The sequence below is a fragment of the Sus scrofa genome, chromosome 2 (assembly GCF_000003025.6).
Source record: "Sus scrofa isolate TJ Tabasco breed Duroc chromosome 2, Sscrofa11.1, whole genome shotgun sequence".
Lineage (NCBI taxonomy): Eukaryota > Metazoa > Chordata > Mammalia > Artiodactyla > Suidae > Sus > Sus scrofa.
In genome coordinates, this window is record NC_010444.4 from 91,391,569 (window position 1) to 91,419,185 (window position 27,617).

A 27,617-nucleotide genomic window follows, 5' to 3' on the forward strand; every position below is an offset into this window, starting at 1 on the left:
GAAAACTATTTAATTTTTAAATCTTTAAAACTAAATATTATTGAGATAATCACATGAATGAGCAGTTCTGAAAAGTGCCTTCAGAATTTTCAAATCATGAGACAAGGTTTATTGAAATAAGTTTGGGGAAATACTGATTTGAAGAAAGAGAACAATATATTTTTCTTTGCATATTTATTCTTTTTTCTTCTTCATCAGAATGTATTTGAAATTGCAAAAAGGTATTAAAATAGAAATAACTTTCAACACAAGCTTTCCAAAGCTTGCTTGCTGTGCAGACAAAGATATTTGCTCCTGTCCTGTTCAGTTTCTCTACCATTCAGATTAAGGTTTATTTATTTAAAGTTTAGTACTTACTGTTTGTATAGTTTATCCAAGTTTATGGTATAATTGGTGGTTGAATTATTTGCTTTTTGTTAGTGTTTATCAATCAGATATGAGCTCTAAAGCAAAAGAAAGGGAAGGAAATCTTTACTACATTAAGTTTAGAGGCAGTTATTGATGGTTTGTGCTGGAGCTAAATTGAGTTCAAAAATTTCTTCTTTAAAAAAAAACCTCTTTAATTCAGAATGATTAAAGGGATTTTACCAATTGGAGAAACATTTGAAGCCACAGATGGAATCATTACTTTCAAATGTATATTTTCCTATAGAGAATAATACAGAAAGCCTGGCTTCAGTAATGATTTCTATTTAAAACATGCATACTTATTCAACTTAGCTGTCAACTTATGTAAGTTTCAATATGTTGAGGTCCTTAAGATGATAATTTAAAATAAGGTAAGTAAGGATTGAACTGACTACTGAAATTTTGTTATTTATCACGAAGTGTTCTTTGCTATGGTTCAAGTATAATCAAATGATGTTATATACTACACAACTCTTGATTCTAATATTTTGAAGCAGATCATTGTCAAGTTGGGAGTAATGCCATTTCCCACTCAACAAGCATTTGTATATAGTAACTAACATTATTTCATGTGGCTAGATTCTAGTCTTCATCCGTTTTGAGTGTACTGGTGCATAACAAGTTCTAAGTTTGAGAGGTACCTTTTGGGAACTTGAGAGCCTTTTGGTATCTTTGACATGATGAAAAGGAGGGTTTGTTTGGTGCATTGAGTGTGGATGGAGTACTTACCATGCCTGACAGTACATCTGATTTTGCTGCCTTTGTGAAGAAAGAATTTAAAGTGTTCGTGACTTAAGTCTTTTACAATTGGCTTGACATGTATCAGCCTCAAAAACTGTGGCAATGATCCTGAAAGATACTCTGCTTATTGCCCTAAAATCAGTCAACTTTATCGCAGCCAAAGCCTTGAACTCCCTTTTCAACAGGTTTTCTTTCTCAAGAGATGCTCACAGAATAAGAGATTACCAGTATTGCAGAAGCGGGTTGGTTCCCTAATGGATATGTCCCAAAGCACTACAGTGCAGTTTAGATAGCAGCCTCATTATTTCTTCATTTATTAATTTGCCTATGAGGAAAAGAAAATCTACTCTGAGAACAGTTTGATGAGGAGGAGTTCATGCCTTGGCTTACTTGAGAGAGAGTTTTAGATATTTGAGTAAGGTAAAACGAGTTTGAGGTGCTGCAATCAGCCTTACGGATGTACATGAAAATCACAAGTTTTTATGGCCAAACTTCCCATGGTAATCTTCTAGTGCTTCAGAAGATGTTTTTGCAAATTGAATTTCAGAGTGACAATATCTTGTAAATTCATCTGCTGGCAAAAATATTCTGACAGTTGGAAACATGGCAGAATACTTTTTATGGCTACTTTTGCTTTGGATGACCTAAAAATTTAAAAGGAGTTTGTAATCCTTTCCTTGATGTAATTTAATTGTTGCCAAAAATGACCTCCCACACTTAGAAGAAAAGAGAAGAATGAATGTACATTCAACTCAAAAAGTTGTAGTGAATTTTGTTGTTTGTTGACATGAGGTTATTCTCCCATGGGAAAGTATATTCTTTGAGTTCAAAATACATTTGCTAACAGTCTCATGCCTCTGAGAGTCAAGGATTTTGGGCATTTGTTGCCATCAATTCAAGAAGTTTTGTATATGTAATTCTGTGTTGGAGATCACTGCATAATTTGAATATTTTGAATATTCAAGTCATATAAGACTTATTTGAAACTTATATTTGTATCACAATTTTTTCTTTTTTCTCCCTATTTCTTAGAAAGGAATTAACTGCTAACTTTTATATTCTAAAAGACCTGATTTTTAGAAATACTGTCTTGTGTTTTATCAGAGTGAAAGAATTGTCAATTTCCAAAGCAATGAAATCCTTAATACGTGTAATGTTTATGTTGATATTTACATGCATTTTTTTCTAGAGATGGAGTCCATAATTTTTATGAGATTACTTTTTAACTCATAATACCCCCCAATTTTTTTTATGCTCCCTTTGGCTTTTCCTAGATGTTCTCATAGATGTTTCTACTTTAGCTTAATTTTCATTGGAATAAGTATTGAATGGCCAGCTAGATGCTAGTAGTTCTTTTTCTCTATAGAGTACAACCTCTGAGATCCTCCTGTCACATCACCAGGACACTTCATTTGGCAATAGATTGTTATGAATGAAAGTGTACTTTGGTGCAAACATGTGGAAGTCATTATCTCTTCACTATAAGTACTGTCACCCACTCAGAAGAGTATTCATGTACTTTGTGTTACTCTTTTCCCTCCACCTTTCACAGTTCTTATGGATTTTGCAGTATATACTTTGTCATGCAAATAATACATCTTAATTAACAATGTCTTCCTCTTCCGCTTTCATAATTTGCTCTCTTCCTTCAGAAAATATTTTCATTCATGAGCCACATAAAAAAGGCTTAATTATTTTTTAAGAGTAACCCTGGGCTTATCATTTAGTTTGCTCACACTTCTGTTTTCTCATCTATGAAGTTTTAAAGTGATTACTTGGATTCATTCTAGGTCATCTAACATACTGTAGTTTTATATTTCTAAAAATAGTCCTAATGAGGAAAGCCATGTGGTTTGAAGGAAAATTAAACATGATAAACACACATACAAACATACACATGAGAATCAGCTTTAGGTCTGTATTAGAATTATAATAAAATCTTTTTGCATTTTTGTTTCCTTCCTCTCCCTCCCCCACTATCAGATATTGGCTTCAGATATAGTATAGACTGAAAACTTGATGACATACATCATGAAGGCAAAGATCCAAATAGGCAGACCTGGTTAAAACAATGGTTTTATAATGTGGAGGTTCAGGCTTCTTTAACTATGTTGCCCTGCTCACCTTGCAGGCAATAAGACTGAGTTAAGAGAAAATAAAGCACATGTGCATTTTCTTTAAGACCATCACCTTAATATTGCATTCATTACTTCTGCACATATCCCATTGTCCAGAACTAAGTCCCAGGGCTTCGCATAGCTGCAAGGGAATCTGTGAAGTGGGATCTTCAGCTGCATCCTCTGACCAGAAATTTTCATAGCTGTGTAAAAAGAGGAAGGTGGATATTGAGGGACAATAGGCAATCTCTGCATGTTAATATTTGGGAGAGACTGAAGTGTCCATCAGTCATTTAGAAGGGCTCACTTGTATTGTTACAGGGGTCTTTGTCTAGTCAAATAATTGTTTCAGTCGTAGTTTAAAAAATGTTACAACATGTAGTGAGATATATGATAGTTTTCTATTTTACTCTCTGTAGTAACCTTTTAAGAAAAATAGAAAATGCATTCTAAGTTCAAACAGCCTTCTTACATTTATGTAATGTACGTTTTTCAGATATATAAAAATGAGGTAAAATAAGTTAGCCAAAAGCAGTCAAAGTTGTTTTTAAAAACAGCAGTCCAAAATCCTATATTATTGCCATGTGTCCCTGTGGTTTGGGGGACTTTGAAATCAACTGGGTATTTCCAGATGAAATATCAGAATTGGAGCCTTTATCATGGTATTCTGCCAAAGACTTTGTCAAAAGTAGTAATGATTTTCAGGTTTGTGGGAGTATGGGTTGCAAATGTGTTGCTTGAAGGCCTCAAAAAGAAATTGTTGTATTTTTTATTTCTGTGATAAAAGTATTTGTATACATCTACCATTTTTGTATTAAACCCTTTGTAATTCCTTACCTTTTGGTATATGGAAACTAAATCAGTAATGTAAGTGGTGCAGAAATTGTGCTCAAAGTATGTATTTTGTAGTTATGCCATAGACCAGACCGTAGAATTATTACTTTAAAGAAAGATTAGTTTGTAGTTACAGTTTTGTCTTTGGGAACTCATTTTCTTTGTCTTATGTTGTTCTGCTTTGATTTAAAATGTTTTCTTGTTTTATAAGAAACATCTCAACAGGATTATATTTTAATTTGTTCAGTTATTCCAGGATTTTCAGAAAAGAAACAATTTAGTGAAAACAGAAGTTAAAGGTAGCATGTAAACACCATACTCTAAAAGAACTTTTGATTGGTAATAATATTAATTTGTGCTTATTTTCAGTTAATCCCCTTTTAATATATGCTCTCACTTCATCATGTGGACTTGGCATTATCACTATTTTTATTTGAGGAAACAGTTGCTGAAAGCATAAGCAAATTCCTTAGGAAAGCAGAGATACTAAGTTAGGTAGGGTAGAATCCAGACTTCTGCCAAAATAGTTTTTTTTTTTTTTTTTTTTCTTTTTAGGGCCCTGCCCATGGCATATGAAAGTTCCCAGTCTAGGGGTCAAATCGGAGCTACAGCTGCCGGCCTATGCCACAGCCACAGCAACGTGGGATCCAAGCCACGTCTGTGACCTACACCACAGCTCTCGGCAACGCCAGATCCCCAACTCACTGAGTGAGGTCAGGGATTGAACACACATCCTCATGGATCCTAGTTGGGTTCATTGACCACTGAGCCACAAAGGGAACTCCCAAAATAATTTTTTGTTTGTTTGTTTTGGTGTAATATATATACAATAAATGTGAAGTTTTCATCACTCCAGACAGTTCCTTCATGCTTCTTTGAAGTCAGTCCCAAATTACTCCCTCACCTCCCTCCCTGTCCCTGCTCACTCTCCAGTCTGCAGGCACCCACTAAACTCCTCTTTGTCACTCTAGATTAGCTTTACCTGTTTTAGAATTTCATACAAATAGAACTGGACAGTATATACTCTTGCATGTAACTTTACATGGTATAATGTTTTCGAGATTCATTATTATGTGTTGTGTCAACAATTCATTCCTTTTAATTACTTAGTAGTATTATCATATCGATGTACCACATTTCTTGAGCTCTGTTGAAAATCCCTTAACTATATACATATGGGTCTATATTTGGACTCTGTCTTTTTCCACTGATCTCTTTATCTATCTCTGTGCCAACCTCAGACTGTCTTGGTAACTTAGGTTTATAATAAAGAATCAGTTTGTCACGTTTTACAAAAAAGTCTGCTGAATGCATTGAATTTACAGAATTAACAATATTGAGTTTTCTGACCAATGAGCAAAATATATCTCGCCATTTGTTTAGGTCCCCAGTGGTTCTAAACTGGGGGAGATTTTGCTCTTCCAGGAACATGTGGCAATATCTAGAGTCATTTTTGATTGTCACAGCCAGCAGCTGCTGCTGACATTCAGTGGGTAGAAGACCAGGAGGCTGCTAAACATCCTTCAGAGCACAGGACAAGCTTCCATGACAAAGAAGTATCTGGTCCAAAATGTTAGTAAGTGTGAAGGTTTAGAAATACTGATTTATATGTTACTCTTTAGTCACTCAGCAGTTGGTAGTTTTCACAGTATGGATCTTGTAAATTTTTTGTCAGGTTTATCACTTTGAAGTGAAAGCTGAGGTCACTGATTTGAGACCTCTCTTCTTACCTCATTTAGGTATTTTAGGATCTAAATTTCCTTTCAGGTGTGCCTTAACTTCATTTCACAAATTTTGGTATGACCATGTTGTCATTTTCATTTAAAGTATTTCCTAAAATTTTCCTTTAGATAAAATTTGCACTCGTGAGTTATTTGGAAGTTTGTAATTAACTTTCCATTTTTTTGATATTCTAGATATTTTTCTGTTGTTGCTTTTTAATTTAGTTCCATTGTTGTTAGAAAACTGTATGTGACTTGAATCATTTTAAATTGATTTGTACTTATATTAAGGCCCTGAATATAGTCTCTCTTGTTCAATGGTCTGTGTGCACTTGAAAGATATATTTATTCTCCTGTTGTTTGGTGGATATATATGTCAGTTAGATCAGGTTGGTTGATCTTGCTTAAGTTTTCTATATTCTTATTTTCTATCTACTTGCTGTACCAATGACTGAGAATATATTCAAATCTATAACTGTAATCATGAATTTGTTTACTTCTCCTTGAATATTTTCAGGTCTTCATGTATTTTGAATCTTCATTATAAAGTTTAAAACATTGAGATTTATCATGTTCTCTTGATGATTTGACCCATTTATCATTCTGAAATGACCCTCAAAATCTTAATATTCTTTCATCTAAAACCTGCTTTCAGATTTCTTTTGATAGGAGTTGCCATGGTATACTTTTTCCATCCTTCTGCTTTTGACTATTTTTGTCGAATTTAAATTTTGTCCAATTTAAATTTGATTTCTTTTAAGAAATATGTAGTTGTATTTTTCTTTTTTAATCCAGTCTGACAATCTGTGTCTTTTAATTGGGGTGTTTAGGGCATTTACATTTTATATAATTATTGATAATGATGTTTTATTTATTTATTTATTTATTTATTTATTTTTGTCTTTTTTTTTTTTTGCTATTTCTTGGGCCGCTATTTCTTGGGCCACTCCAGCAGCATATGGAGGTTCCCAGGCCAGGCTAGGGGTCTAATCGGAGCTGTAGCCTCTGGCCTATGCCAGAGCCACAGCAACGCGGGATCCGAGCCGCGTCTGCAACCTACACCACAGCTCAAGGCAACGCCAGATCCTTAACCCACTGAGCAAGGGCAGGGACCGAACCCTCAACCTCATGGTTCCTAGTCGGATTCGTTAACCACTGCGCCACAACGGGAACTCCCTTTTCTGTCATTTTTGAACACTTAAGCACTTCTTTTTTTTGTCTTTTGTCTTTTTGTCTTTGTTGTTGTTGTTGTTGTTGTTATTGTTGCTATTTCTTGGGCCGCTCCCGCGGCATATGGAGGTTCCCAGGCTAGGGGTTGAATCGGAGCTGTAGCCACTGGCCTACGCCAGAGCCACATCAACGCGGGATCCGAGCCGCGTCTGCAACCTACACCACAGCTCACGGCAACGCCAGGTCGTTAACCCACTGAGCAAGGGCAGGGATCAAACCCGCAACCTCATGGTTCCTAGTTGGATTCGTTAACCACTGTGCCACGACGGGAACTCCAAGTACTTCTTTTATGATTCTGTTTTTTCTTTTTGATTGGCTTGTAGCTCATTTTTTAGTGCTTGCTTTAGTGATTATAACATACATCTTTACCTTATCACAGTGCACCTGAAGTGATATTCTGCTTTACCGATAGTTTAAGATTGGCTTATAGAAATATACTAACATTTTCCCTTATGTTATTTTGGTCATATATTTTACTTCTATATATCTTATAAACTCCACAATGTATTGTAATTATTTTTGTTTATAGCAGCCGGTTAATTTTTTAAATTCACATTTTTAATTAAAATATTATTGATTGAAAATGGTGTGCCAATTTCTGCTATAAAGCCAAGTGACCCAGTCATGCATATATATAAATTCCTTTTCTTATCATTGACTACTGTCTATCACAAGAGATGGGATATAGTTCCCTGTAGCAGCCAATTAACTTTAAAATTTATTGTGAGGTACTTTTAAAGACACAAAAAGTTTCAAAAATAATGCATAGAATTCCAGTGTAGCCTGTACTTGGGTTCCCTTTTGATAACAATACATCATGATAGTACATTTTTAAGAGCAGGAAATTGACATTGAAGCAATATTATTAACTAAACTACAGACCTTATACAGATTTTACTAATTTTAACAAGCAGTCTGTTTTTTTTTTTAATGTTTTGTTTTTGTGTGTTTATAATGATATGAATATTATTACATGTATGGATTCCTATAACCACAACTACAATTAGGATACAGAACTGTTCTTTATCATAAAGAGTCCCTTTCATTCCCTTTTCCCACTCCTTTCTAGTCAAACTCACTCTCTTATGTAATCCTCTGCAACCACTTAACCTGTTCATCACTGCAGTTTTGTCATTTTGAGAATGTTATATTAATGGAATAATACAATATGTAGCCTTTTGAGATTGACTTTTTTTTCTCACTGAACATAATGCCCATCCACTTTGTTGCAAATAATCATCAGTAATTCATTTTTATTTATTGCTGAGTGGTCCATTGTATTGCTGGACCAGTGCGTTTATCCATTGAGTGATTTAAGAATATTTGTGTTGTAGTTGCTTCTGCTTTTTGGCTATTACAAAGCTGCTTTGAACGTCATTGCATAGGTTTCTTGGTGAACATAAGTTTTCATTTCTCTGGTTCAGAGATTGGCAAACTATAGCCTTTATATTGGCCACCCATTCAGGTAAATAAAGTTTTACTAGAACATAAACATGCCTATTTGTTTATATGTTGTCTGTGACTGCTTTTGTGCTAAAATGGCAAAGTTGAATAGTTGCAGCAAAGGCCTTGTGTATGATAACAAAAATACTTACGTTTGGTCCTCTTAGAAAGAGTTCGCCAATCTCTGCTCTGTAATAAATATCTAGGATTGTGAATACTGGGTAGGATGGTAAGTATGTGTTTAACTTCATGGATGGAACTAGAGACTCTCATACTGAGTGAAATAAGAGAAAGACAAATACCATATGATATCACTTATATCTGGAATCTAATATATGGCACAAATAAACCTTTCCACAGAAAAGAAAATCATGGACTTGGAGAATAGACTTGTGTTTGCCAAGGCGGAGGGGGAGGGAGTGGAATGAATTGGGAGCTTGGGGTTAATAGATGCAGACTGTTGCCTTTGGAATGGATTAGCAATGAGATCCTGCTGTGTAGCACTGGGAACTATGTCTAGGCACTTATGATGGAGCATGATAATGAGAGAAAAAAGAATGTGTACATGTATATGTAACTGGGTCACCATGCTGTACAGTAGAAAAAAAAAAAAGTAATGTATTGGGGAAATAAAAAAAATAAAGGTGAAAAAAAAAAAAAAAAGCAAGAAACTGCTACACTGTTTTCCAAAGTGGGTGTACCATTTTATATTCCTACCTGAAATATATGAAAGATCCACATTCTTTCCAGTACTTAGTATTGTCAGTATTTTTTATTTTAGCCATTCTAATAGGCATGTTGTGGTATTTTATTGTAGCTTTAATCTGTATTCGCTAATGGCTAAGGATATTGAATATCCCTTCATGTGCTTATTTGACATTTTTAGGTCCTGCTTGGTTAAGTGTTTTTTCAAATCTTTTATTCATGTTTTTAGTTGGATTGTTTTCCTTTATCAGATATGTGATTTGCAAATATCTTCTTCCAATCTCTCACTGGTCTGTTCTTTTATTAACAGGGTCTTTTGTAGAGCAAAAGTTTTTATTTTTGATGAAGTCCAATTTGTGAAATTTTTTAATGGATTTTTCTTCTGGTGTCATGTCTAAAGACTCTTTGTGTACCTCTAGGTCATGAACATTTTCTATGATTTTCTTTAAAAAAAGTTTTATAGTTTCATGTTTTACATATAGATCTGTGATCTATTTTGAGTTAATTTTTATTTAGATTGAGCTTCATCAATTCTTCATGAATGTCCAATTGAACTAACACCATTGGTTGAAAAGACTCTCCTTTCTCCATTGAATTGCTTTTGCACCTTAATTAAAAATCGTTGGCTATACTTGTGTGGGTCTTTCTTCAAGTTCGAAGGTTACTTTCTTTTCTCTACCTTAAAGAATCTTTTAATAGTTGCCTTGAGTACCTTTCAGGAATTTTTATTGTAATTAGTGAGAGTAATAAATGTAATGAACTATCCATCTTGTCCAGAATCAGAATTCTGAGTAAACTTTTAAGATGATTTAAATATCTTAAAAAGTCTTTTATGTTTACCCTCAAAGTTACCTCTTCTGGAGCAATTCATTATTCTGTGTAGATCCAGTTTTCCATGTAATATTATTTACTTTCTGTCAGGCAGATTTCATTTAATGTTTTTTTGTGTATGTATTTCTGCTAGTGATGAATTCTGTCAGGTTTTGTATATCTGCAAATTCTGTCTTTTACCTTTCTTTTTAAAAGAGATTTTCACTGTGTATGAAATTCTTAAATTGACAGGTTTTTTTTTTCTTTTTTCTTTTTTTCAGTATTTTAAAACTGTTCTGTCTTCTGGTAGCCATTGTCATTGTTCCTATCTAGGCAATATGCCTTTCTTCAGCTTCTTTTCAGATTTTTCTCTATCACTGCCTTTAAACATTTTGATAATGATGTTCCTTACTGTAGTTTCTTTCTTTATTGAGCCTCTTTGATCTGTTTATATACTGTTTAGTCAGTTTTGGCAAAATTTGGTCATACTCAAATAATTTTTCTGTTTCCCTTCTTTTTTCTTTGGGGTCCCCAATAACATAAATATTATATTGCTTGAAGTTGTCCTGTAGCTCAGTGACCCTCTTTTCTTTCTTTTTTTTCCTCTTTGTTTTATATTGAATAGTTTCTACTGTGCTGTCTTCATATTAACTAGCTGTTTCTTTTACTGCATTTCATATGCTGTTAATTACACTCAGTGTATGTTTTATCTCAGATGTGGTTTTCTTCAAGGTGTGATTTGCACATATTTAATATCTTTTATGACTTCTTACCAAGTGCGATATTTCTTTTATATTCTTAAATATATGGAATAAAATGGTAATTTTAACGACCTTTCTATTTATTCTATAATCTGTATTATTTCGATGTTAAGTTTTGCTAGATTTTTCTGCCTTATATTTTCCATGTTCTATTTTCCCTTTCTGTTGCATGCCCATTAATCTTTGATTGGGTGTCAAACAGTGTAAATCTTATTTGTTGCTGCATATTTTTGTATTTCTCTAAACTTGTGCTTTGTTCTGGGACACCGGTAAGTTACTTGGGAGCAATGTAATCCTTAGGGCCTTGCTTTTAAAACTTGTTAAAGAGTATAAGACCATTTATTTAGGTCTACTTTTATACCCCACTGAGATAAAATACTTCTGAGTTCCTTATCCAGTCCCTATTGTTTCTACACAGGGTAGTAAAATGAATTTTGGCAATTATGTGTAGTATTTTAGCTTTGTTTGTTAATTACAGTACCTTAATTTAGATCACATGTTGTATTAATCTCTTAGATTTGTTGCTTATTTTTGCCTCTGTAGAAACTTTTAAAATTTGAGAAGTCTGTTTCACCACTGGGTAAGATGGCATGGTCTTCTAGATATTATTGCTTCATTCCAGGCACTTGAGACATTAAGGTTCAGGAAGAGAATTTTCAGGGCACCTGAGTCAAAAGTTGTGATAATCGTCATTGTGTAGTTACTTTTTTGGAATTTGGATTTTCTTTTAATTCTTATGACTCTCCAGCATTAATTAAAAGTATAGGAGTTCCCGTCGTGGCGCAGTGGTTAACGAATCCGACTAGGAACCATGAGGTTGCGGGTTCGATCCCTGCCCTTGCTCAGTGGGTCAAGGTTCCGGCGTTGCCGTGAGCTGTGGTGTAGGTCGCAGACATGGCTCGGATCCCGCGTTGCTGTGGCTCTGGCGTAGGCTGGCAGCTACGGCTCCGATTAGACCCGTAGCCCGGGAACCTCCATATGCCGCAGGAGCGGCCCAAGAAATGGCAAAAAGACAAAAAAAAAAAAAAGTATAGTGGGTGTTCCAGTTGTAGCTCAGTGGGTCACAAACCTGATGAGTATCCATGAGGTTGAGGGTTTGATCCCTGGTCTCGCTCAGTATGTTAAGGATCCATTGTTGCTGTGAGCTGTGGTGTAGGTTGCAGATGTGTCTTGCATCTGGCGTGGCTGTGGCTGTGACGGTGGTGGAGGCTGGCAGCTGCAGCTCTGATTCGACCCCTAGCCTAGGAACTTCCATTTTTTGTAGGTGTGGCCCTAAAAAGAAAAAAAGAAAACATTAAGTTATCATCATTTAAAGTTTAAATCTCTTTAAGTATAAAGTATTTAAGGTGATTCTTGACCTTTGACATTTTCACTTCAGAACTTTAAATTTTCAAAATGTTTTTAGGCCACTGACATTCATAATACTGTTTTAAATTATTGCATAGAAAAAAAGTTAAAATTGGGTATACTTGACAACTTGATTTTCTGAAGCCATAAAGACTTATAGACTGCTTTTTAAATTTAATTAAATTATGTTCAGTTCTTTGTTTCCTCTAAATAGGCATCTTGTTTTTATTTCTAAAAACAAATTGGAAGTTCCCTTTTTGGTTCAGAGGAAATTAATCTGACTAGTATTTATGAGGATGCAGGTTCAATCCCTGGCCTCGCTCCATGAGTTAAGGATCTGGCATTACTGTGAGCTGTAGTGTATGTAGGTTGCAGACACGGCTCAGATCTGGTGTTTCTGTGGCTATAGCTTAGGCAGTTACAACTCCCATTCGACCCATAGCCTGGGAACCTCCATATGCTGTGGGTACACCCCTAAAAAGACAAAAATAAAATAAAAACAAATTGTTTACTATGAAATTCGGTAAAGATCAGATTTTTATTGACTTATTATTCTGAAATAGTAAGGAACCCAATTGAGAATATGAATAGAATTGAAAACCTTTCAACAACATCTAAAATCAGATAGTGGTGATGATGATGATGATGATGGCACACACTTCTATGTTAGTGGGGAAAATTTGGAAAACAAAGTTAATTAAGTTGATATTAAAACTTAGTATTTTAAAAATGAATGAAGAACAGAAATCTTTACTGTTGATAAATAAGTAATATGATGATTAGGTCACCAAGGATGTTTCAATGGCTATGTTTGGAAGAGATGTAATGTTGTATAGATGTATGTACCTCTTCAAAAAATATTGAACTTAGGGGGAATATATATAGAGAAATACTGTTCAAATGACACTAAAACTATTATACATTTTCAAAAGGCTATACTTATATAGCCTGCACCTGTGTAACCCTTCTAGACATGCTTGACTTCCTGATTGGGATCTCAGGCTTGAGAGTGTGGGCAGCATATTCAGTTGTTTGTCCCTAGTTTTTCTTTTATAATTTAGGAATAATACTAACACCTGTAAGGATTTAATGAGTTAGTATATAGGGATGTGTGTGTATACTTTTTCTAGCACAATTCTTTTTTATAATATACATTTTATAAATATTCATTGTTATTATTTACTTAAATGCATCTTCCATTATAGAGTAAAATCTTTGAGGGAATGTCTTAGCTGACAATGAAATTCTAGCAAGTCTCGATGTCTTGGGGATGGCCTTTTATTGAGAGGAAATGTGGCATAAAGGAAAGAACTTAAGATCTTGAGTCTTGTATCTATTTCTAATCAAATGGATTTCAGCACATCGTTTATCTTAGGATGAAAAAACTGAATTCAAATTGGCTAGTAATGCAAACTCTCAGGGTTTATGGTTATGGGCACTAAGATTGATGTGTGTGTGTGCAAATCTTTGTAGATTGTGTGTTGGCGTAGTGTGAGGCCTGTCCCAGAGGCCATTGGGTTGATGCCTTGTATTCAGAAAGGCCTGCAGCATATACTTCTGATATTATCTGTAATGAGTTTATACACATTGTCCTAGCAGACTTTTTTTTTTGCCAGTTTAAAGTTCTATTTATTTCAGGCTATACTCTTTGAAGTACACTATAAATAACATCAATTTAAGTATGTCAATAGAATTTTTGTAATTTTGATTTCACTTTTAATATTTCTGGCAATTAAAAAAATTGGAAATACTTAGATCTCTGTTGACCTCAGAGAAGCCTTGTTAAACAGATATTATTGTTACAGTGTATGCTCTATGAGATGTAAATTTACTGGTGGATCTGGAGTTTATTTGCTTTGTTGAATTTTCTGATATAGTAACATAGCATACATTGGTTAAAACAGCCCACATAATAATTAATTTTTGTTCAAAACTAGAAGCATTCAAGCAAAAAATTGTTTAAAAAGCCATATCATTATAATAGTTAAAGACTAATTGCTTTATTTGTGCAGTTTCTGGAGAGAATGTTTTACTTCTGGGTACAAATGATCCCATGCCAGTTCAGTAGTGGAGATGAGCTCACCGTGACTAGAACTTGATGGATTATAATGTTACGGTTCTTGGTCAATTAATATCTTTTGACAACCGTCTTTTTTAATTCTTTAATTTTAGACCTATGGAGAAAGTGGCAAATATACTAAGGAGAATTCCTGCATACCCTTGACCCTACTTCCCTTAATACTCATATTTACTTAGCCATGATGGAATTATTAACAATCAGGAAGTTAGCATTGACATACTATTTGGAATTTTCCCGTTTTTACCACTATTTTAGTCTGCTCTGGCTTCTCTAACAAAATATCATAGGCTGGATGGCTCACACAACAGGAATTTATTTCTTATAGTTTACAGTGTGGGAAGTCCAAGGTCAAGGAACTATCTGATTCAGTTCTTGGTGAGGGCCTGCTTCCTGGCTTGCATTCTGCTGCCTTCTTGGCTGCATTCTCATGTGGTGGAGAGAGAGCAAGCTCTAATCTCTTCCTCTTTATAAGAAGTTACTAATCCCATTATGGGGTGCCTGCCTTTGTGAATTTATCTAATCCACGTTACCTACCAAAGGTCCCACCTCCAGATACCATCATATGAGGAAGGATTAGGGTTTAATATATGAACATCAGAGAGACAGAAATATTCAGTTCATAACATCAGTAAATATTTTTCCTGGTCCAGAATATTATAATATTATAAGTGTCTAATATTGCATTTAATCGTCTCTTTCATCTTTAGTCTCTGAAAGTTCTTCAGTCTGTTTTTCATGACTTTGACTCCTTTGTAGAACACTAGCTGATTATTTTGTAGAAAGTTCTTCAGTTTGTGTTTGTGTGATGTTTTCTCATATTTAGATTGAATTTATGGATTTTTAGAACAATATCGTTGTATCCGTCTCAGTGAAGCATATTAGGAGGTACATGTTATCTACCTGAATTGTTACTGGTGACATTAACTTTGAATACTTGCTGAAGGGGGTTCTGCCAGGTTTCTCTCCACTGTAAACAGTTCTTTTACACTATCATTTTCCTTCTGTTGTTAAGTATCTTTTGTGTAGATAATTTTGAGAGTATATAAATACCTTATTTTTCATCATTTCAGCACGCATTGATGATTTTTATCTCCAATAATTATTGCTGTGATATATCTACTAATGATCTTTCCCTCTTCTTTCTCTTTCTTTTTCTTTTCTTTCCTTCCTTCCTTCCTTCCTTCCTTCCTTCCTTCCTTCCTTCCTTCCTTCCTTCCTTTCTTTCTTTCTTTCTTTCTTTCCTTCCTTCCTTCCTTCCTTTTCTTTCCCTTTCTCTCTCTCTCCCTCCTTCCCTTCCTTTCTTCCTTTCTTTGCCACACCTGGCATATGGATGTTCCCAGGCTAGGGATCAAATCCAAGCCATAACTGCAACCTGTGTCACAACTGTGGCCATACCAGAATGTTAACCCACTGTGCTGGCCTGGGGGTCGAATCTGTGCTGCCACAGAAACAACATTGGATCCTTAACCTCCCTGCATTGCAGTGGGAACTCCTAATTAAACTCCTAATTATGATATTCTAGTTTTATCATTCCTTCACTTTTTAAGTAATTATTTTGAAAATTTTTATTGAAATATAGTTGAGGAGTTCCCGTCGTGGCGCAGTGGTTAACGAATCTGACTAGGAACCATGAGGTTGCAGGTTCGGTCCCTGCCCTTGCTCAGTGGGTTAACGATCTGGCGTTGCCGTGAGCTGTGGTGTAGGTTGCAGACGCGGCTCAGATCTTGCATTGCTATGGCTCTGGTGTAGGCTGGTGGCTACAGCTCCGATTAGACCCCTAGCCTGGGAACCTCCATATGCCCCTGGAGCGGCCCAAGAAATAGCAAAAAAAGACAAAAAAAAAAAAAAAAATAGACAAAAAAAAAAAAAAGAAATATAGTTGATTCACAAAGCTGTGTTAATCTTAGACATATTCCTATACTTTTTAAAATGGAATTCTACTGTAAGGAAAAGGTGTTTCTTTTCTTCCATTTGTTTATTCAATTATTATGTCAGTATGTACTCTCTCATGAGTACATTTATTTTATGGGTTAAATCACTCTCATTTATTTTGTTGCTCAAATTGTCCTAGGTTTTGCAATTACTTTGAGTCCTTCCTAACTTTCTGGCACTGCAAGATGTACTCTGCTGATCTCATTCCTGACCCAGCCCTGGCATCACCCTTTTAACAAGGAGCAATAGTTCCTTTTATTTAATATTATGGTCTGGAATCAGTGTCCAGGTACTTGTGCTTCTTGCTACTGAGGTGCCACTGCTCCTAAATCCTCTCAGCAGATTAGCAGACCTATCAAATACATGTGTTTACTTATAAATGTATGTGCACACATCTTCATTTCTCTATGTGTATATATGTTAAAAGCCTTTAGTTTAATCCATTGTCACAGAGTTTATTCTAGCCTTCCTTTCTTCCTTATTTGCAACTTTCTCTGACAGTGAAAAGTCCGGCTTTCATTATCCACAGTATGTTTACTTATTTACTCAGTCCTAGTATACATGTAAAGCAGTTTCAGAATTATTTACTCATATCCTGATGAAATAAAAATTTTCTAAATATAGTACAGTATTTGCATACAGGTCTTTATCCTTACAGTATACACTTGAAATACAACTTTCCAAAATGTCTTAAATTAGTTCTGTTCCTTCCTATCCTTTCAGTGTTTCTATTCCATTTTGGATTTATCTCATGTTCTGGTCAATGTTAATCATTTATTTATTTTTTGGTATATGAACAGTTGCCAAGAATCAGAGCTACATAGGAAGTATATTCAAAAAAGGGCCACTGCTCCCTCATCACCACTACTTTCTTCCTCCCATACTTTTTTCTTTCTTTCTTCTTTTTGGTGTGTATGTGAGGGGAAGGGCATGTGCCTGTGGTATGCAGAAGTTTCTGGACTAGGAATCAAACTCCAGCCATTGCAGTGACAATGAGCCAAAGCAGTGACAATGAGACAAAGCAGTGACAATGCTGCTGAGCCACTAGGGAACTCCTCCCCTCTTTTTTTGTGTGTGCCATACCTTTTTCATTACATCCCAGCCAACTCCTCTAGTTAAACAAGCTCATTAGTTTCTGGTTTATTTGTTCTGTATTTCTTTTGTACAAATGAGTTAGTGTATTTTCTTATATTTTGTTCTTTCTTATATGAAGTATAGTATAGCTTTTATTTTTTTAACATTTTGAATTTTTCACATAACAATCACTCCAGGTTAATTTGCAAAGATTTTCCTCTTTCATTTTTGCAAGCACTTTATATTCTGTTGTGTGGATATATTGATTTTTCACCTTTTCTCCTGTGTATGAGCATTTAAGTTGTTTCTAGTGTTTTGCAATTCAAACAGTGCTGCAGTGAATTATCTTTGTATTTGTTCGAGGTTTATCTTCAGGGTAAATTCCCAGATGTGTGATTGCTAGGAAATAGTTCATATATTGTTTTCTTAGATATTGCCAAAGTCCCTTCCAGAAGAGTTGGACCAGTTTGTATTACCATTAGCAACATATGCAGTTGTCTAGTTCCCAACAGACTCACTCACAGAATGTGCTATTATACCTTTTAATTTGCTCCACTCTGACAGGTATAAGTGGTATTTTAGTATTAATTTTCATTTCTCTAATTGTGAATGAATTTCAATACTGTTTTATAAGTTTAAGGGCCATTTTTATATCTTTTTTGTATATAGTCTATTCATATTTTTAATTTTTTTCTGGTGGATTTTAGATTTTGAATTTTTTTTTTTTTTTATTTTATGGCTGTACCCGTGTCATGTGGAAATTTCCAGGCTAGGGATTGAATCTGAGCCACAGCTGCCACCTAAGCTGCAGCTTCTGCAATTCACTGGGTGGTATCAAACTCATGCCTCAGCAGCAACCTGAGCCACTGCAGTCGAATTCTTAATCCACTGTGCCATAGCAGGAACTCTGGTCCTTCAAATTTTAAGAGCTCTTTTTGTGTTAGAGACATTAGCACTTTGGGTGGATATTACCTATTTTAAAGTGTTGCAATGAGATTTTCTAAGTCTGTATACTGCTCTTGGTGTTAAACTTCCCAAAATATTAATCTGAAACAGGTCAGTCTCAGATATTCTATATATACAGTCTTACACTGCAAAAATAATGCTATTTCAATCTTTGTGACAGAAAATGAATCAGGTATTTTGGTGGTCTCTTTATGGTCCTCGTTATTCTCTAAATATCACTTATGTATATTTATGAAAGGTGCGTATTTTTGTGTGTGTGTGGAAATGCCTTATTCTTCAAGAAGTTTTCACTTACCTTCTCTTTTTATTCAAAACTGGTGTCACCTTTCTTGTTATTCCTATAGATTTTGTACAGTATTTCATAATTCTATTTACGTTGAGTTGTGTTCAGTTATTTTAGCTGCATAAGGTCTGGGACCCTGTAATTGTCATATTTTTGTGTTTAATTATGAGAATTATGAGAATTACTGTGCTTTACTATGCTTAATAATGAGAATGACCCCTGTGTTATGCACTATGCTACATGGAACCCTGATGGCTTTATGGAATGGGTCCTTTTATCTTTTTACTATCATGGATGACAAAACTAACATTCAGTAGTGTGTATAGCTTATCTGAAACCAAATAGCTAGTGAGCTAGGGTTGAACACAGGTTGGTGTGACTTCAAAGCACATGGGGCTAGCTTCCAGGCTATATATAATGTCTTTTAATTTTGTATGTAGTTCATGTGCTCAAATTTTTATTGAGTTGATTTATTGAAATTCTAAAACATTTGTGATATTTCAGGTATAAAGTGGGGAGGGCCTTGGCTAAAGGAGCAGCAATAATGGGTAGAGTCATGGCAAGATGAATTGCACATCCATATGCTGACAGTATACACTTAGCTAGTATGGCCAAGTTTGTAAAAGTCTTTGAAGTTTGAAGCCTCCTTATTTTTAAAGAAATTATCATTAATTCTGATCACATTGGTGAAAGGAGCTTGTTCTCTAGACAGCTATTGGGTAGATGACATCTCAGATTTTCCTTTGTATGTTGTTTCAAAATTGTTATTCAGAGATCCCAGCAGTGATTTTATTTTTATTTCTAAGTGCTGCATGTTAAGACATTACTAAAATTTCCTTTGGAGAAATGACTTGCACAAATAATTTTTACAAATCCTGGTTAGCATGAGTTTTTTCAGTAGGTTTGCTTGTCAATTTGGGACATTTTTAGAATACCATTTCATACATATTATGTGATGTTTTACACTTCATGACACTTAACTATAAAAATTTAAATAATTATCAATGACAGAATATTTTCTGATGAAAAGTGATAACCTTTTTTCATTTTTTTTTTTTACCAGCTCTTTATAACTCTGGAAAATAGGTATTGTTATTTTTTAGTGATTCAGAAATTAAGTGATTTACCTGTTCCAGTGCTCTTTTGATATTCAGAAAATCAGTTTTACTAGTGTTTGTTGTCTTTTTAAACTTAACATGATACCAAAAATACTTAGCTATAGTAAAATCTATTGTACTTATAAATCAAATGAAAATATAGAAATGTTATGTAAAACAGCTGTTACTTACATTTAGGGTGGGGGATAGCCATTACTTAATTTTAAAGATATTCAACATAAATTAATATTGCAAGTCTACTCAACTTGATTGAGTTTTTTCCTAATTTAAAAAATATGTATGACTGCTAAAAGCAAAAATTTTCAGTAGCTCCTGCTGTGGCGCAGTGGTTAGTGAATCCGACTAGGAACCATGAGGTTGTAGGTTCAATCCCTGGCCTTACTCACTGGGTTAAGGATCTGGAGTTTCTGTGAGCTGTGTGTAGGTCGCAGACATGGCTCAGATCTGGTGCTGCTGTGCCTCTGGCATAGGCCGGCAGCAGCAGCTCTGATTAGACCCTTAGACTGTGAACCTCCATATGCCATGGGTGTGGCCCTAAAAAGACAAAAAAAATTTTCTTTCCCCATATTATGCTATGGGATTGATATTTACCATTTCTTTTGCTCCTAATTACTTCCTGGTGATCTGTATTCCCATCTGGTATTATTTCCTTTCAGTCTAATGATGTTCCTCTAGCTTTCCTTTAGTGTAGGTTGCTGGTAATGGATTCTCTTCATTTTATTTTATCCGCAGTTGCCTTTATTTTGCCTTTAATTATCTTTTAAAAATAAAAATTTAAAATTTAAAAACTTGGAATCTAAGCTGCATCTATGACCTACGCCACAGCTCATAGCAAGGCTGGATCCTTAGCCCACTGAGCAGGGCCAGGAATTGAACCTGTGTCCTCACCCTTACTAGTCAGATTGGTTTCCGCTGAGTCATGACAGAAACTCCCAATTTTGCCTTTACTTTCGACAAATAATTCTAGATTGATTTTGTTGTTTTGTTGTTTTAGGAATTTCAGTGTGTTAATTTCCTGTTATTTCAATCTCTTGTTTCTGATGAGAAGTTAGTATTCATTTGAATTATTGTTCCCTTATATGTAATATATTTCCTGGCTGGTTTTAATACTTGTTTTTATCTTTGGTTTTAAACAATTTGACCATGATATGCCTAGCAGAGGACTTTAAAAATACTTCACAGGTGTGGCTGAGTTTCTTGAATCTGTATATGTATGTCTTTCACTAAAATTGAGAAATTCTTGGCCATTATTTCTCAAGAAAATGTTTTTTTTGTGCTGTTATTTTCTTTGTTCTTTCCTTCTGAGAATTCAATTAGTGGCCCCCGAGGCTCTATTTATTTTTAAAATCCTTTTCCTCTTTGTTCTTCAGATTAGATCATTTATATTGATCTTTCTTCAAGTTCATTGTCTCTTTTTTTTTATCTCAAGGCAGTGATTTCTGAATTTAGTATTTTTTTATCTTTAATATTTTCATTTTATTCTTCTTTATAACATTTCTCCATGAAGATTTTCTATTTTTTCACTTATTTTGATCATAGTTGACTTTAAATTCTTGATTGTAGTTATATTGCCTGATTAGAATCCTTTTCTGGAAGGTTGCAGGTTCAATCCCTAGCTTTGCTCAGTGGGTTAAGGATCTGGTGTTGCCGTGAACTGTGGTGTAGGTCGCCGACATGGCTCAGATCTGATGATGTTGTATCTGTGGTGTAGGCCAGCAGCTATAATTCTCTTTGGACCCCTAGCCTGGGAACCTCCATATGCCACAGGTGTGGCCCTAAAAAGCAAAAATAAACAAATAAATAAATAAAACAAAACAAAAATCCTTTTCTGCTAATTCCAACATCTGGGTAAACTCATGTCAGTCTCCACTGATTATATGTATTACATTTTTAATATGTTTTTGTTTCTTCATTTGTGAGAACTTTCAGATTATGTCCTGTGAATTGTGAATGATATCTTATAGAAAGTGGATTCTGTTAGACTCATTTAAAGAACATTGTTTTGTTTTTGTCTGTTTGTTTTTTAAGTCAGTTAACTTGGCTGTATTCTACCTTCAAATTCTGTTCCCCATGTGGTGGGTGATAGCCGAAATTTTAGATCAGTTCTTTTAACTTAGGAGGGCTGTTTGGAATCTGTCTCTAACATACTTGGTTTGAGGATTTAGGAAGAGACTTGCACAGTTTATCCACAGAATTTAGAGCTTCTCTTATCTGGTTCTCTCCTTTACAGAATTCTCCCCCTCACTTTCTTGTGGTAGTTTCCCTGGACTCTGTCTTCCAGTTCTTTAGGAGAGTAAGACTACTGGTTTCTATTAAATTTTAGCTGCTCTTCATAGCAGGGATTGGGATCCTCACTCAGGCCATAAACATGAGAATCTTATTCAGTGCAATTCCCTTTTTTCCAGATTCAGCCTGCTTTTATTCCTTTTCCTTGTGCCTTCAGATCTTTTTTTTTTTTTTAACTATTTTATTTAGAGTTATAATTGTTATCTATGGTGAGCTGGTTTTACAGGAACTATTTGACCATGACTAGAAGCAGAGATCTGTACTTAACTTTTGAGTTCTCTAGATGCTTATGGTCTTGTGGCTTTTCTCCATATTTCACAAAAAGTATGTTTATATTGTTGAACGTTCCGCTTGTTCAGAAATTGGTGCTCTGGCCTAATTCCTTAGAATCAGTCTCTGTGCTGTCCTAGTTTATGCCTTGTCTAATTAAAGTCATGCTTGTATTTGAAAAGTGGACAATTTCCAGGGAAAGTGAGCAGCTGGTATTGACACTCAAAAGAGTTTTATGAAATGAAAGTAAGCAAAGGGCCAGTTCGGCTGAACCTCAGGAAAAAAATATCTAATGGTGAGATTTGTGAGACTAAACAATCTGGCAAGGGGACTTTCTCTGAACTGAAATGGAAAAGTCAGAGGAAAAACAAGTAATAAGCCCAGGTCATATACTGGCCGATAGTTTATGTGATCTCATAGTTACCTTTCCCAGTGGCTATTTGACTGTGTGGTCATTAGCAAGAAAGTCCTCTAGGATTTCTTTATTAATAAGCCTATCTGAATTGGAGTGAGAAAATGGATTCCTCTAAAAAGTTTATAATTGATTGTAAAAATTCTCCTGGAAAGGAAGAAATAAGTCTGATATTCATTTTTAAATGTTCTCTATAAAATTTCTTAATACCAAGGACTTGAACTGCCTTATTTATCATTGTATTCCCAACAGCTAGGATAAGGCCTGGCTCATAGAAGGAATACAATAAATATGAGTATCCTTTGTTCTTTTATTATGCTTTACTAAAAAACAACATACTCAAATGAATGTCAGTTATTGAAAGTGACAATTAAAGTTAACATTTTCTATTATTTCTCTTATTCTTCTCTGTTTTCCTTTCCTCTTAAGTCCAGAAGCCTGAATTTAAGATATTTAGATGTTCTTTGTAGTTTTGGTCATAGGAAAAACCGAAAAGTTAATTTTGTTGTAACTGTGAAATGTACTGCAGGAAATCAGAAAATCAAAGCTATTTGCTGGAAGAGAAACTATTAAGCAAAGTGGGTACTGGTACCCACATCTGAAGTCAAATAGTTCTGACTTTAAATTCTGGCTATAGATTATACTCACTTGTGACCTTTGAAAATTTCCTTAATCTCTCTGAATTCAGTCTCCACATCTTTAAAAAGTGTGGATAATTAATACCTATTTCATGTGGCAGATGTGAGTTTAAAATGACATGAATATAAAATTATTTAACATCCTACCAGATACACACAACAGGTACTCAATAAAAGCTTCTATTTTATGGGGATTGTTCTGTTAATCTTTTTATAGTTTCTTCTTTCTTACTTTTTAGTTAATTTTATATTTTAACATGCTCTGTGACCTTGAGCCTTTTTGGCTTAACTTTTAATCCTCAGTTAAAATGTTTAGGAAATGAGGGATTGAATTAACTCAGAGTCTCTTCCTTGTGCCACTTCTGATTGATGGGAGCTTCTTGGAGCACTGTTCTTCAGAATACTCTGGGGCTACTTTCATGGTTCACTGGAAGACATCCTGTAATGATACAAGTCTGTGAACCAGATTTGACATTACTTACCTATTCATTGCTTTAGTCTTCAACTTCGAGTAAATGAGAATATAAAACAACTCCTTAAAGACATCTTTATGTAACTTTACATTTTTTAGAAACAAATTCTAGTTGAATGCCCACTTTATATAATGCATTGTGTTTTTGCTTCCTTTAAGTCTGTGAGATGTAAAGCCAATCAATGGGTAAATGACTTTCCTTGGAATAGATAGCTTAATTAGAACTTTCAGTATAATAATCATAAAGAACTTACAGTAAAGATACAAGACAATAGTAAAGAAATTATATTAAATGTACTCTAAATAAGAAGATATGCTTTTTAACAGAACTGTAAGAGCTGTATTTAGTGAACTATAAGAACCATAATTCATACCAGCAAAAATAAAGAGTTTATGATATTTTATGTTTGGAACTTCATACAGTTAATAGCCCTATGTAAAAGAAGAATTCTATTATTAAGTCAGAATACTATAATGTAGTGCATTTTGTATTTAATTATCCTATCATATCATTGATATATCAATATCACCATATTGATTTGTATTTTTATTTCCTAATGGTTTCTGTCACCAGGCAGAGATTTGGATCAACCCATTGATGGTTCTTTTTGATGGATCTTAAAATGTGAGAAAAGTCTCCATTTTACATAGTGTTGTGCTGTTCACAGAGTTTATGTTGGGTTTTTGTTCTCTTTAGTTAATCAGAGTTAGCATGTATTTTTGACATGGCTGAACCATGCTGAAATGTGTTACATTACCTTACTTTTGGTCTATGATACTTTGATTTTTTTTTTAAATATAGGAAATAAGTGTAATGAATACGTCCTTACATGTTATATTTTATTATATCTTACACTGCAATAACAGCATAATGATTAAAGGCAGATTTAAAGCAAAATAAATAATTTATTCAACAAAACAATAAACACCAAATATTTCTAGTATTCTTAATTGTAATTATTGTTATCCTTTTAGTTTTTTGAAGCAGTGATCAAAGAAGTTGCATTTTTGTGTGACTCAGTATTTTGATATATTTACTCCCAATCAAAGTAATATTTCATTAAAAGATATGGTGTCATTGGAACTTATCTATAAATGCACCAATATGCTAATCCTCCAAGCTGCTATCTGGCAGGTTGTAAATGTTCTATATGGGTGTACTATTTTAGGGCTTTGAGTAGAGAGAGCAGAAGGTCTTGTTTATTTCTATTAAAATTACAATCTGTTTGTTATACTGTGGCTAAACTGGCTACATTGTCAAAATAGGCCACCCACAGAGTCCAGTGAGTAGTTTATTGAGAATTGGCTGCTTAAACTGCTGCCACTTACACAAATAGCATTGCCAATTCTGTGATTTAGTGCTTGATCTAAGTTAGTGATTACGTAGAAATGAATCTTTCCAAGTACCTGAGCTGTTGATATTCTAAATTAAAAAAAATAGGAAGAACTTTCTTTAATAGAAATCTAAAATCTGATAATTAAATTGAATCTTTGAATTGTGGCTAAATTATTCTCCTAAATGTTAGTATTGGGAAGCATCTTATTATTTTAAATAATGTCTCGCTTTCAATGCAGTGCTATCATTCTTAATAAAATATTATATTTGTTTTATTTATCTCTGTTTTTCCAACTCAGTGGGATATTTTGAGAATATTAAAAAAGCAGTTATTACTATAATATCAGTTTTATCAGGTATCTTTATTAACATTTTAGCAGTCAATCAGAATGAAATAAGTGTTTTACTTTACAGGGGAAGCCTCTTGGTTTTAAATCTTGCTAAGTATGATGTGGTACATCAGGGTTTGAGTGGTAATATAACTGTTTGGTCTGAGAATATAGTGTTTGAATAGCAGAGGTCACTTGGAGTTCAATGTTTCTCAGGTAATTTAACTAACTGTTCAGTTAAGGAAAAAAGGCATGCTCAAAAGTGAAGTTATGTTTTCATTAGTCACAAAAAATATAGGTGCACTGAAGATTTCTGTGAATATTAACTACTTACTAAGGTTCATCATAAGTATATACACACAAACACAAGAGTCCTTGCACTGATGGCATATCAATGAGAAAGATTACTGGACTTCTATTCTATGAAATTTATTCCAAAAATAAATCCTGACTTTTTGGGAATTTATTCTATGTCCTGCCACACAGCTATAAGGTAGTGTGAAGGATTTCTAGGATATACAGTGTCTGGAATTGTTACTTTCATGATAAAGAGAAACCTAATTATTCAGGGAATTGTGTGTTTGTATAATTCATAGTCTGCTGGTCAAGAGAATTTTTCGTATTGGAACGTGTGTCATTATATAGAGAATGTGTGTGTGTGTGTGTGTTTTAATGTAGCAAGTTTTAAAATAAAATGTATTTAAAATAAAAACCAAATTCCTACATAAACATTCGTATGCAAACATAAGTATATAGCACTTTTTGAGTGGTTGGTTTGCCTATGACCCTCAACTTAGCTGTAGGTTAAGCCTTAGGAAAAAGAGTTAGTGTAAATTATGGTGGTTTATGTTGCAATTATAGTGGCGTCTTGATTGAGGGCTAAGTTTTAAAGTCATTGCCTAAGGTAATAGTTGAATATAGTCAAAATTACCCTTGAAAGCCCTTTTAATTGGTGTTAAATATAATATTCATGGCACTATTTGTGATAAGTCCATCATAGGCAGTTTTTTCTTCTAGTGATAAAAGACATGACTGCTTCTTTCACTCTGGCCATCAGGTTTAAAAAAAAAAAAAAAAGAGGCTACCTTTAATTTAGGTGCTGTGTACCAGATATACTTGTTTGTATTTTTTACGTAAACACATAGAGTTCATATCCTAAGTTTGTGTATGATGTAAGTTTACTGTATTGCTGTGGTGATAGCCCAAGGTAAGTATTTATAGAAAGTTGCAAGGAAGAAAGGAACAGAGAGGAACTACAAAACAACCAGAAAACAATTAACAAAATGGCAATAAGTGCAAACCTATCGATAATTACTTTAAATGTAAATGAACTAAACTCTCCAGTCAAAAGACAGAGGGTAGTTGAATGGATTAAAAAAAAAATGCTTTTATTTGCTGCCTAAGAGGAACTTACTTCAAATCCAAAGGCACTAACAGACTGAAAGTAAAGTTCAATTCCATGCAAATGGAAATGAAAACAAAGTTGTGTTACTAATCCTTACATCAGATAAAAGAGACTTTAAAACAAAGACTTTAAGAAATCCATAAAGGGCATTGCAAAAGGATGAAGGAGTCAATCCAACAAGAGTGTATAACATTCGTAAACATTTATGCATCCAATATACAAGCAAATAAATAAAGTGAGTATTAACAGAAATAAGAAATAGACAATAATATAATAACAGAAAAATGGAAAGATATATGGTCATCATGGACTGGGTGAATTAATATTGTTAAAATGCTTATACTACCTAAAGCTGCCTCTAGATTCAGTACAGTCCCTATCAACATAGCCATAACATTTTTCACAGAACTAGAATGAATAATTCAAAAATTTGTATGGAACAACAAAAAGATCCTGAATAGCCAAAGTAATCTTGAGAAGGAACAAAACTGGAGATACCACATTCTCTGATTTTAAACTATGCTACAAAAGTACAATCATCCAAATGAGAAATGAAAGCCTAGAAGTGTAAAATATAGCTAGTATGGTATCAGAAGAGCATGGGTTTTGGTGATAATTAATTCCTGGTTCAAATCTAGCCTGTTCACTCTGTGTGGCTGAAGGCATTTTACTGAACTTCTATGTCTCAGCCCACTTAAATGGGAATAGTAATATTTCTCTGATGGTGTGTGAAAGTAGTCTAGCAATAAGTTAACGAAACTATATTTCTGTTTTTCACTTCTATCTCACCATGATGTAACAACAAATACTTCCAAAAAGTAACTACAATCACACTGGTTATTTAAAATGCATCTAATTTATAGATAAAGACTTACTAAAGCCAAATAATTTGTTATTAC

General features: G+C 34.2%; 1 protein-coding gene across 9 annotated transcripts in view; it reads left to right on the forward strand.

Annotated features, from left to right (window-relative positions):
• Positions 1-27,617, forward strand: part of XRCC4 (X-ray repair cross complementing 4) — a 285,350-nt gene that overhangs the window by 33,221 nt on the left and 224,512 nt on the right. The gene's annotated exons all lie outside the window — the stretch shown is intronic.